Raw genomic sequence first — 11,567 nt, forward strand, 5'->3', positions numbered from 1 at the left:
AACATAATATTAGCTTTTTGGGTCTTTGACAAGATAGCCTTGTGCTCTTCCACTTTGGGGAGTCTGTTCATAGGCCAAAGTTGTATTGCACGAGTGTACTAGTGCATTTAAGTTCCTCCTAAAAGATTCACACTACGATATAAGGACCATTTACACAACAAAATGGAACTAAAACTATGCAAGTAGTCCTAGGCTTAACATTATCAAAGAGGCCGAAGACAATTATGGAGGTGATGCGGATGCATGCGGCAACAACAAAGATGTCAATGATTCCTAAGTGGGGTGTTAAGATGTTCTTGTTTGTAGGTGGTGGAGCTTAATCTCACAAACAGTGACACTTACAACATCCTACCTATTGGAACAAAAGTGCTAGTGATGCAATAGAACACATTCTAGGAGAATATGTCATACCAAGCTCTCCCATTGATGCAAGCAACTAAACAATGTGTAGTTGAACAAGCAGACTATTTGAGTCATCCAATGATGGAAGAATTTGGCACACCAATATGTATGTAGCATTATCCTCATGGTACCTTATGCTTGGGCAAGATGTATAAGCTTGTGAGTTTTCAATAAAAGGCTGGACCTAGTAAGCGGAATGGTTTACTAAGAATCTGGGTTTCCTCTGTTATAGCTTTGGTTCTTGCTTATAAAGGAAGGCTTAGACGCATGTTGCTTTGATAAACGTACTTGATGCTCCACTGTCATACCAATGCTGGGTGACTCGGATAAGATTAAACCTTGGTGCAAGTGCTTGAATGAATGTCGATGTGGTCGGGGTTGATTTGTGGGTTAGCATCCACTTGCTTTTTCACTCCATAGTGGTTAATCGGAGAAGACTCATCATGGGCTAGCACGTAAGCCTTGATATTAAATGACCTTTTCTTGTTCCCTTTGACATTTACTACATTGCGCATCCAAGCATATGGCCTTAAGAGGAATCCAAAGTCACACTCTCAAAGTTGACATTCACTAGGTCGCGCATCCAAGCATATTGCCTTAAGAGGAATCCAAAGTCACACTCTCAAAGCTGAGGATGGAAAAATGCTATTGAACACCTGAATTTTGGGTTTGTACCAAAATCATCACTTTGAGGGATTTCGAAGTGCACACGAAGACTCTTGAAGTCGAGGATGGAAAATATTAGTACTTTTTCTCTTCAAGATGTTTTCACATGGGGCTACCTCACAATTCAAAGAGCGCTTGGAACAAGGACTAGTTTGACAGGCTACATGTAGCCCCTATAGCTTTTGAATCCTCTTTCACCTTATCCTACAGGAGTTTAGTTTGACAGGCTACATGTAGCCCCTATAGCTTTTGAATCCTCTTTCACCTTATCTTACATGAGTTTTCTGTTTGGGTCGAGTTTGTAGCAATCTTTTAGATAAAAGCAAGTATTTATGTTGCCTTTTCCCTAGAACTGTAGCATTGTCGCAACCTTGTCTCCAAGCTTTAGAGCAATGGAGCGCATAGGCATTAACGAGGCTCATTACTAGCCAAGTGCTTATCTATGTGCAGCCAATTGCCTTGGTGACATGAAAGAGCTATCATGCCTCCATGGTTTGTGGTAGCTGGGTGGAAGCATTAACAAGGCTCGGAAGGTCGAGGCGATCCCAATGCCTCTAGGGTACGCACGATGCTAGTGGTGGCTCTTCGAGGAGCGGAGAGAAGGTCCGCCGCCCCGGGCCATCTCACTGCACTGGAGTAAATGGCCCCTCCAAGAAAGGAGGTGCGAGAAGCAGAATCCTCGAAGCAAGTGTCGGAAAGCACGACTCATCAAAACTGGCTTGTGAATCGCCCCAGCATATCCTTCCGGCTCTTGCCATGTGTTGGAGTTGGGTTGGGGGGGACTTTGGCGTTCGCCCCCTCCCGTAGGTAGAGAGATGCGCAGGGCTGGAGAGTAGTGGGCGGAGAGGGGGACGCAGGTAACCGACTTGACCGCCTACTTAAGGCGAAGCTTGGGACTGGGAGAAGCAGACTTACCTGGGCGGGGTCTATCGGTGATTAAGAAGGCCGATGGCCTAGGGTCGGCCTCTCCATTGCACTGCGGACGGGCCGCACCCTAGCATCTCCCCTGAGTGGGAGAGTGCACGTCATAATTTGTGGCAGCGGGGGCTCGCGTTCGCGCGGTCCCTATTCAACTCCTCCGAAATCGGAAGTTAACCGGATGACAGTTTTGTGTTCTCATGACAGGTTCGGGTGCTTCGTGGACATGGCTGTTGGGTGCTTGGATGCCGGGCTCGGGGATATGGCTGCCCTAAAGCCAGGAGTTCCTCCTGCAAAGATGCGCTTCTGCATCTGCTGTGCCCGCCTCTCACACACGGAGAGCAACGACTGCTGCTGGACTCTCCTCCAAACTCGCGCACAAGGTAAAGAAGGTTCGTCCGTTTGATTGCACAGTCGGCAGCTTGGTCAGCAGGGATCGCACAACACACCTAACGGAACGGTCTGTGCTTGGATGCCGGGCTCGGGGATATGGCTGCCCTAAAGCCAGGAGTTCCTCCTGCAAAGATGCGCTTCTGCATCTGCTGTGCCCGCCTCTCACACACGGAGAGCAACGACTGCTGCTGGACTCTCCTCCAAACTCGCGCACAAGGTAAAGAAGGTTCGTCCGTTTGACTGCACAGTCGGCAGCTTGGTCAGCAGGGATCGCACAACACACCTAACGGAACGGTCTTATCTTTATAAATGGTCGCTCTGCAAAAGCCCCACCCCCCACCCCCACCCTCCCAACCATAGCATAGCGCCTGTCTGCGCTTGGTTGTTTGCGGCTTCTTTCCTGGATCGGACCCTCCCCTCAAAGGCTAAGGAGATCTCCTGACGGCCGGTATACCGCGCCGCCCTGTGAGTGGAACGAGCTGACAGGATTTTGCTGCAGCCTCTCGTGATCTACTATCCACCCCAGGCACGTACGTATGATGAACACAAGGACGCCGCTGTACTAGTTACAACGCCCTCACAACCATATTCTGGCCAGCTCAAATTTCAGGATACAGAGACGGAAGCAGACACCTTTGTTGATAAAGATCAACCTTGCACGCCGTGGTTGCTCTGACCTCCAAGGCATCTTTTGATTCTGAGTTTGGACCCATCTGCCGTGACCTGCCCCCCTGAAATTGGGGAGATCAAGCCTTACTGATCCCAACAGGTCAGAGCAGCAGCAGATGGATCCGTCTGCCGCAAGGTCTGTATATTCATTACTGATCTAATAGAGGGGGATCAAGCAGGATTTGCAAGAAACTCTGAGGGAAGCTCAATGGTGGCAATCTTGTGTGAGAGAGAGGGATGCTGCTTGGAGTGCTTGGAATTCTTCATGTCCAGTACGGTTGTTGAGATTCTGCGGTTGCTTAGAATGCTTGAGCACTTGCGCTGAGACGAGATCAGACATTCTCCAATACTCTACCTGGATTGGCCATGAGTTGCAGCAACGGTAGTGTTCCCTCCCTTTCAAACCATCTCTTTTTATATGCCGGGTCCCAATCAAAATGAGCGATCCTCCTAAGCGTTGCAGACAACAAGGCTGCTTAATAAGCTAGTTGACTCCAAAGTAGGGTATGGTTCCAGAATTCCTTGGATTGTCTCCATGTCTCTGTACCTAGGTTGACAGATCTCATTCCAAGAGCAGAATGCATTACTTTGGTTCAAGAAGCGTGGCATAAGCTTTGAGCGTTGACCACCCCAAAATCTAACGGCTGCCTTTTTCCTTGCCAATGAGTCAGGTTGGGCTCTCTGTTAGATTGCATCCTATTGACCTAGCCTCGCCTATGCTTCCAGAACATGATATTTCTGGAGCAACCTGCCCGAGAATGTATTACTGAATTTTGTGAAGGCCCATTCTTCTGGCCGCTCATCATTGGCCCACGAGTCACCATAGGGCTTGGGTATTGCTGTGGTTTCAGGGGGTATGATGGCCCACGGGTGCTCATTCCGGCTGCCCAAATCTGGGTGCAACTACCCATCAATAAATCAAGCTTTGGAGATGCAACAGGCCAGGCATCCTCGTCCATGAGGCGCTTGTTGACTGTGATCATGTTCTTATGGTACAATCCACGCCATTATTAGTCAGACGTAAGATTAGACACGCTACTGCCTAGATTGTGTCACGTGGAGCTGGACACCTTGTTGGACGATGCAGGGCCCCAACCATTTTAAACCAGAATAGCATCCACCTTCATTTAATGTGTACCCTCTAACCCTTGGGGGGTTAGGCATGAGCATCAACTTACATTTTCCTTTAGTCAGACGAAGATGTCCTTCATTCTTGTGATGAATATATTCTTTCTGGGGCTTATAGGCCAATGGCCAATTTGGCCTTATGAAGGCCTCTTTCTCTACCCAGGTCTATTCCCTGTATTGACTTCCCGTGAGGATAGGGCTAGGGCTCTTGCCAAAACTAGCCTTCTTCAAGGGGTTAGGATTGCTGTGCCTAATGATCGATCACCCTACCCGGTTGCTTCTTGGGGCTTATCTCAAAGTCTACATAACTGTCCTTGTTGCTGTTGTCCCTTTGCCGATTGGGTGCTAGTCTTGGCCTCCTGGGAGTGCTGCCACCGGACTGCTCTTTTGGGTTGTGGGCATGGCTTTTTTGTAGCTTTGGGTAGCTACACCATGTCCAGCTGCCCTTATAGCATTAATTTGCTTGAGGGACCAGCATCAGCTACCTCCCAAGCCACCAGCCTCCTCTTTTGAGGAGAGCGCTCTAGCCCCTCCTCCAGACTTTGTGACAGCTCACAAGCAAGGGCCGGCCTGTCTGCCTTGCAGACTGGAAAACCTCTGCACAGACGGCTTTCCTACCCCCCCAGCTTTACGTATTGAGTCAACCATACATGATATATACACTGAAGCTGTAAAACCTCTTTGACAGCCATCATTTTGGTTGCATGTATGTGGCTTGCTTAGGAACCATATTACTCCTCAGGCCAACAAGCCTTGCCTTGCCTTGCCTTCCAACTCTGAAGAGCTGGCATTCAATACCATCGTGCGTGGCATAAGACTCCATTTCATGGGTTTTAAACTTTTTCTTAATTTCCTAATCATCGATGTTGGCTACTCTGGCCGCCCAATTAGTTGCCCATTGCTAGCCTCACTAGATGCCTTGCCCTAGTTGAGCAAGTCTCATCCTAGCTGGGCAGTGGAGTTTGGCAGCTGCCAGATAGTGTTCTTTCAATTGCTTGTGGGCGAGTAATGCTTCTTAACAGTGTGGGGGTCACTGTACTTCCATACTGTCTCACAAGTTTGGTGTTTTCAGACAAGTGCAGGGTGCTACCCTGGAGTGATATGTGGCTTGGCCATGGGCGGATTTTTTGGTGACAGTTTTCATGGGACTGATTGGAAATGAGACAGGCAAACTTGGAGCTGAGAAGTGTTACATGGCCAGCTTTGCTGGAGAGTGATTACCAACTGTTTGCTTAGGAGTAGTGAGGTAGAGGGTAGCTTCAGTTTTAGTTGGGTGAAGTGTGGCCCATTTAAATGTAAAGAAATACTTGAACAAAGAGAAGATAAACTCGAAAGTGTTCGACACTAACACAATGGTAATAGTAGAACCCAAAGCTGAAGAGAACTCAGAGATGACGAGAATGACTGTGAGCTATACTAATGTGAATACAATGAACCTTCAAACTTTCTGTCTCCTCTGGGCAGGGGCAGAGAAGAGCTGGAAGAGAACTTGCTGAGAGCTCTGAGAGTGTGTTGTACCTCCAACAGATCCCAAAATGCACCAGGCAGGCTTTATGAGTAAATCGGACATTATAAACGTAGGCTATGATGTCTGAACTTGACGATAGCTCTGAGTGTGTATTGTACCTCAGATGGATCTCCAAACGCAGCAGGCAGGCACTGTTAGTAATCAGCTGTTGTAAATGTAGGCTTGATGTCTGGACAGGCTGATATAGACAGGAGGGGAGCATGGGGGACTTGCAAAAAGCTGAAAATGCCGACTTGTTGATTTGAGTGTGTAGGATGCCAGCAAAATGAACCTGGTCACAATATGGCATCAGCTCTAGAAGGTGTTTTATGGGCTGAATGGCAGAAGTATGCTGAAAACGTGGCTGGCAGAGCACAATATACCAAGACAAGCAGTAGTATAGATGCAGGGTGAATCATTGAGTGTGGGCACTAGCATTCGCTCCTCTCCAACAGAATCTACATTGAGCATGTTGATGATGATCATCAAGAGTGAGCCTGGCATATATATAACACAAAATCAGGTGGGCTAGAAATTATGACATTGGGTGGCCAAATTTTGGCTCAAATAAACGTAAATGCCCAGTCCACAAATAGTTACACAGACTCACACGTGAACTACCTAATCTTTTAACAGCCTTGTTCAAATAATGGGGGATCTGGTACAATAGAACATATAATGATCATGATGCATCACAGTATATACAATAATGACCATCAGAATAGGACGATGAATACCGAAGTAGTGGATGATCAAGCCAATACCAAGGTGCCTCGAAGAGAACTTGATGCCGATGTTGATCATACGAACTCTTGAAAACAAAAAGTGGTCATACAACTCTCTATATTGATCAACAATGCCTCTCTAGTAGCATACGTGACCATCTCGTCAGCAATGCCTTTCAACATACATGGCCCTAGGTAAGGTAATACTTTGGCTAGATTGTCAAAGTTTTTTCTTATGTGAGTTTGGACCATCTCGTCAGCAATGCCTTTCAGCATACATGGCCCTAGGTAAGGTAATACTTTGGCTAGATTGTCAAAGTGTTTTCTTATGTGAGTTTGGACTAGGAGCAAAGAGCAATACCCGCTCTTTGCTCATCATGAACATCAATTTCAATTCGAGCTTGGTTGATATGGAAGGGGCCCACTTTGGATCCTTTGCACTACTATGATTGTATAAACGAGGTCCAATTGCCCCATCTCACTATGCCCTCAGACTCCCTCTTTGCATTGGAGAGTTGTGAGGGATATTACATCACTAACACCAGAAAGTAGTAGAGGGAGGAGTGGCCATGCCATTTCCATTATCTAAAGAAGATGAACCCTTTGCACTTTTGGCCTTTGCCTTGGCCACAGGATCGGAATTGGCGTTAGAGGAGAATAAATATGACATTTTGTTGGAAGAGTCTCTATCTTACTTCTTTTTCTCGTTCTTTCATGGGGCTACTAGTTCTTTGCAATCCTTGTGTTAATAGCCCTTGTGACCACAGTGATAATATTGGGACTTCATCTTCTTTTTCATATCACCCCTCTTTGAAGCTACAAAAGCCTCCTCATGGCCATCTTGTTGGCATTAAAGCTTTTTTTTATAACCTCAAAGATGCCTCATATGCTCAAGTAGTATGGAGGGGATATGGGTTTAGCTAATTGGTGTCAATGATGTGTGGTTTTGTAGAGTATTGACTATCTCAACAAAATCTAGAGGGAGCTTATAGAGTACAATCCCCACAAGATGATGATCTAGAAGGGAAAATTGCATGTGCTGAAGTTGATTTTGTACTTGCGCAATACAAAGTAGAAAAGATTGGATAGTATCCTTTGGCTTGAATTTCATTTGCTTGAGATGATCATAGAGGGTCATAGCGTATAACATTGTAACTTCTTCTACACCTCTAAAACTGCCCTATAGGAGGTAGCTATTGGAAGGACCTCTTTAGAAATTCACAAGAAGTGCATAATAACCACGGGGATCATTTGTATCCCACATAGGAACTGCTTCCTCGTGGTTGCCGTGGTCCCAATCATTTGGAAGAAGATGTCACTCCAAGCTAGATAATTAGGACCATGAAGCTTATCATATGTGGAACAATAAGCAGGTGCCATTGGAGAGGATAAGAAGTGAATATGAAAAAAAAAAGATGTTGAGAGAGAGTATAGTCAAAACACTATATAGATTGTACTTAAAGAGTTAATATATAGTGGAAAGAGAACAGATCACAAAATGATTGTTGCAATAAGCTAGCATATGTGAAAATGAGCCAAAAAAAGTTCAAGCATTGAGATTACAACTAATAGACAAGGAGAAAAGATTGAGAATGTTGTCGCCATCCTAGAAGACCATTAAATGCACATAACACAAGTACCAATTAGAGAAACACAACCTGTGTGAGCATTAAACATAGCCGTACAATAGGTACTAAAGGAAAAAACAAAATGTAGATCGTTGTTCACAAAAGATAGGTTGTAGAAGATTCAAAGCTTGGGTAGTAGTAAATAGGGAAAGGTTGATTAGCAATAGTGGAAGAAGAGGGTAGTCTTATAATAATCGAAAACAGAACCATAGGATCTAACATGGACATTTGATATCATATCAGAAGTGGGTACAACGATAGAAGTGTGAGAATTTATCGTAATAGAGAACACAACATGAGAGAAGAAAGAGACTGCAAAGAAAAGATAAATACTACAAAAGAACTCAAAAAAAGAATGCTCAAGAAATGGAACTTATATATTAAGACAAGAGATAGTACATATTTAATGTGAGTTATCGGTTATGTGGATATTGGCACTAGCTCCCTCTCTCCAACAAAACTTGCAAGTAATTGAGTATGGTGACAATGGTGATAAGGAGGGAGCCCAACCTATATGTAGATAATAATCAATTGATTGCATCACAAATTCCTAGTTCACAAATAATCTCATAGATTTACTCATGGACTATCTTATCTACTAGTGCTATGCAACCCACCTATTTATACATGAGAAACCAACCAAAGTTGTGGCTTTCTTATGGAACAAGGAAGCTTTGTAGCATTTTGAGTCTTGGGGTTGTTTAAAATGAGTCAATGAAGGTTTTAATGTGAATACACCTTTTAACACCTCATCTTAGGCTCAAAATTGGAACCAAGTGGGATTGCAAGCATAGGGTACTCTAAATTATCTTGAGAGGTCCCAGTGCAAAGCAAAAGAGACATTGGTCCAAGGGTGCATGATGGTTGTCTAGGACCTACCAAGATTATAGAGGCGATGGCTATCTTTCCTCAGGACGAGGCATTGGTTAAAGGATACCATCAACTGTCCAATGGCCTATCGGGACCTATAGAGGCCTACCTAGTGCCACAAACATCTTGCACAAAAACATTGCTTTCAATTTTGCATTAAGAAAAACAATGTGTTGCCACAATGATGATGATTTGTAGTTTGCAACTTGTCTCGTCTAGCATGCACATCTTGTCTCTCACACAATGCGTTTCTCGTGCATTTCCTTGACCACAACATCCACCTCCTCTAGTCCCATGCCTATCGAATGCATGAGCACTTGTATATGGGCAATGTCCATGTGCATTACATTCTCCCCACTAGAACTTTAACTACCCCTAGTCAAATAGTCTCCTAGTAGATATGAAGCAAAGGCAAAAGCGTCATCACCAAATTGAGACTCATCCAATCCTATTACCTCATGCATGGGGTAACCTTGAAACTTAAGAAAATATTAGAGCTCGTTCCATCATGTACTCTTCTTGTACATGTGAATCAACACTTGTTCTCGTACCAATAACTCTTGAAGCCGATCAACATCCACTAACTTTGGTTCCTCTTGATTTGGGGTTGCAATAGAAAGAGGTCCATGATACTGTACAAGATTACTCACATGCAACACTCGATGCTAAGGGGAGCTCCAATGGATAAGTCTTGTCACTGTGCTTTTTAACAATGTGAAAAGGCCCCTCTTTCGAGGTGCTAGCTTAGGTGAAAACTTCCCAAAATGCTTCAAATGTGTCTTCAAGATTTTTAGATAGCACCATTGACCTTCTTGGAAGAGCAACTCATGCCGATGTTTGTCAATCTCCTCTTTTTGCTGCTGTTGTGCTTGTTGCATATTCTCTCAAACTAGTTTCAACAATTGATCCATATCCACAACCAATTGATTTTCTACATAGTTCACAGCAGATGTCTCCAAAGCATGGTTAAAGGTATTGCTAACCAACCACACCCATAAACTATCTCAATGGGATCCACTTCGTAGAGGCATGGACTACCATATCATTGATTGCATGCTCAATGAATGATGGTAGATACTTTGCCCATTCAGCTTAATGATCTTACTAGTAGCAATGAAGCATGGTAATCATGGTACAATTTGAAATCTCTATTTGTCCATCAGTTTGTATGTCACAACTCTATAGAAACAGAATTTGTATCCTTTTTCATTAATTTGTCTATATAATGATTTATTAAATTTATTTCCTTTGCACTAATTAGATATAAAGAAAAGTGCATTGGAGCTGGCCACTGATGAGTGGTCACAGATTATGGTGGACCCACACGGTGGGTTAGAGAAAAGATAGTTCACACTTCCACCTATATGGCCCGATTGGGCGCCTATGACCATAACTCACGCATATTAGGGTTAGACTCTCACACAGAAAGGATTGATGCCTTGAAGTGTGGGCTAGATCCACCAAAACAGACAGTTATAATCAACAAGATGGCATGATCATGAAATGCTTGTATAATGTGCATGTGTGGACTGAAAGCTTGAAATGCACATTTCTTTGCATAGGATAGTCACATGAAGATTCTGATACCGTTTTTGCAATGTACACGGAAAAAGCTTTTATATGACACCCATATTGGGGGGGAGGGGGTCCCTAAATTTTAGGAGATCTCTAAATTTTAGGAGCCTTGAATTAGCCTAAAAATGCTAGTCCTAAAAAATAGGGATGTCATTCTAAAAATAGTAAGTTCTGTACTCTTAACTTTGCTTACTAAATTTGGTTGTTTCTATTCTTGATAGTATTCAGCCCAAAAAGGAAGGCCATAGAGAAGAGACAAGTGTCAAGACACTTGTCACACAAGTTTCCAAGTGTCCCACCACTTGTCACATCTCATGACATGTGGCTGGACACTTGTCTTGTGCTACTCCACTTTCCCCTTTTGTACTAGCTCTTCTCTCTCCTATAAATAAGAGCTCGTTTTTTTTCATAGCATCATTTTTCTTTGCTGTAAACTCATGTACAACACCTACAGATAGCCAGAAACTGGCCCCATCCATCCACATCATCATCCCCCACTTCTCCATTATCAAATTCCTCCATATTCCCTCTTCTATCACTGTTATTTTACAGGACAACAAGCCTGTAAATTCATTACAGCACCTCCTTCTCAAGCTCTTTCTTCCATTTTAGCAACAAGAAGCAAGCTCTATCAATGTACTACTGTTCAACGATGAAGAAAGGCCAATTTCCCCTCTTTCTTCTCTCATACGGTAAAGAAATCAGTTCTTATCATTGCATAATAGATAATGCATGTGTGTTTGTATATCTTTGCATGATCTTGTGAGAGTGAGAATTACTTCTCCTCACTCTCAGGTTGATTGTAACTGAGCTCTTCCCTAAGGGACTTGGGTTGAGCATGAATACATTCCTTCGGGAGGGAGGGGGGGGGGGTTTTTTTGCCCATCTTCAACCCTCAATCTTGTCTCCATTACTTTTACATTTTCATGGCTGTAATTTTGTGAGTAATTTTCATTTTCAGCTTTAAGTGTTCATTCTCTTTTATATTAAATCTCGAAAACAAGCGAATATCATAATTGTTAAGCATACTACGTTGTTCGGGGCGTTTACAGTGGTATCAGAGCTTTGGCTCGGTCCTCACCCCAA

The 11,567-nt window shown here is 43.9% G+C and overlaps 1 non-coding gene across 1 annotated transcript; it reads left to right on the forward strand.

Annotated features, from left to right (window-relative positions):
- The first annotated feature begins 1,975 nt into the window (after window positions 1–1,975).
- Window positions 1,976–2,137, forward strand: LOC148016696 (U1 spliceosomal RNA). The gene has a single exon (XR_015688253.1). It is a non-coding gene; the product is annotated as a U1 spliceosomal RNA (small nuclear RNA).
- The last annotated feature ends 9,430 nt before the right edge of the window (window positions 2,138–11,567 follow it).

Source organism: Lygodium microphyllum, chromosome 23 (assembly GCF_053477565.2).
Source record: "Lygodium microphyllum isolate KBCC chromosome 23, Lygodium_microphyllum_v1.1.10, whole genome shotgun sequence".
Lineage (NCBI taxonomy): Eukaryota > Viridiplantae > Streptophyta > Polypodiopsida > Schizaeales > Lygodiaceae > Lygodium > Lygodium microphyllum.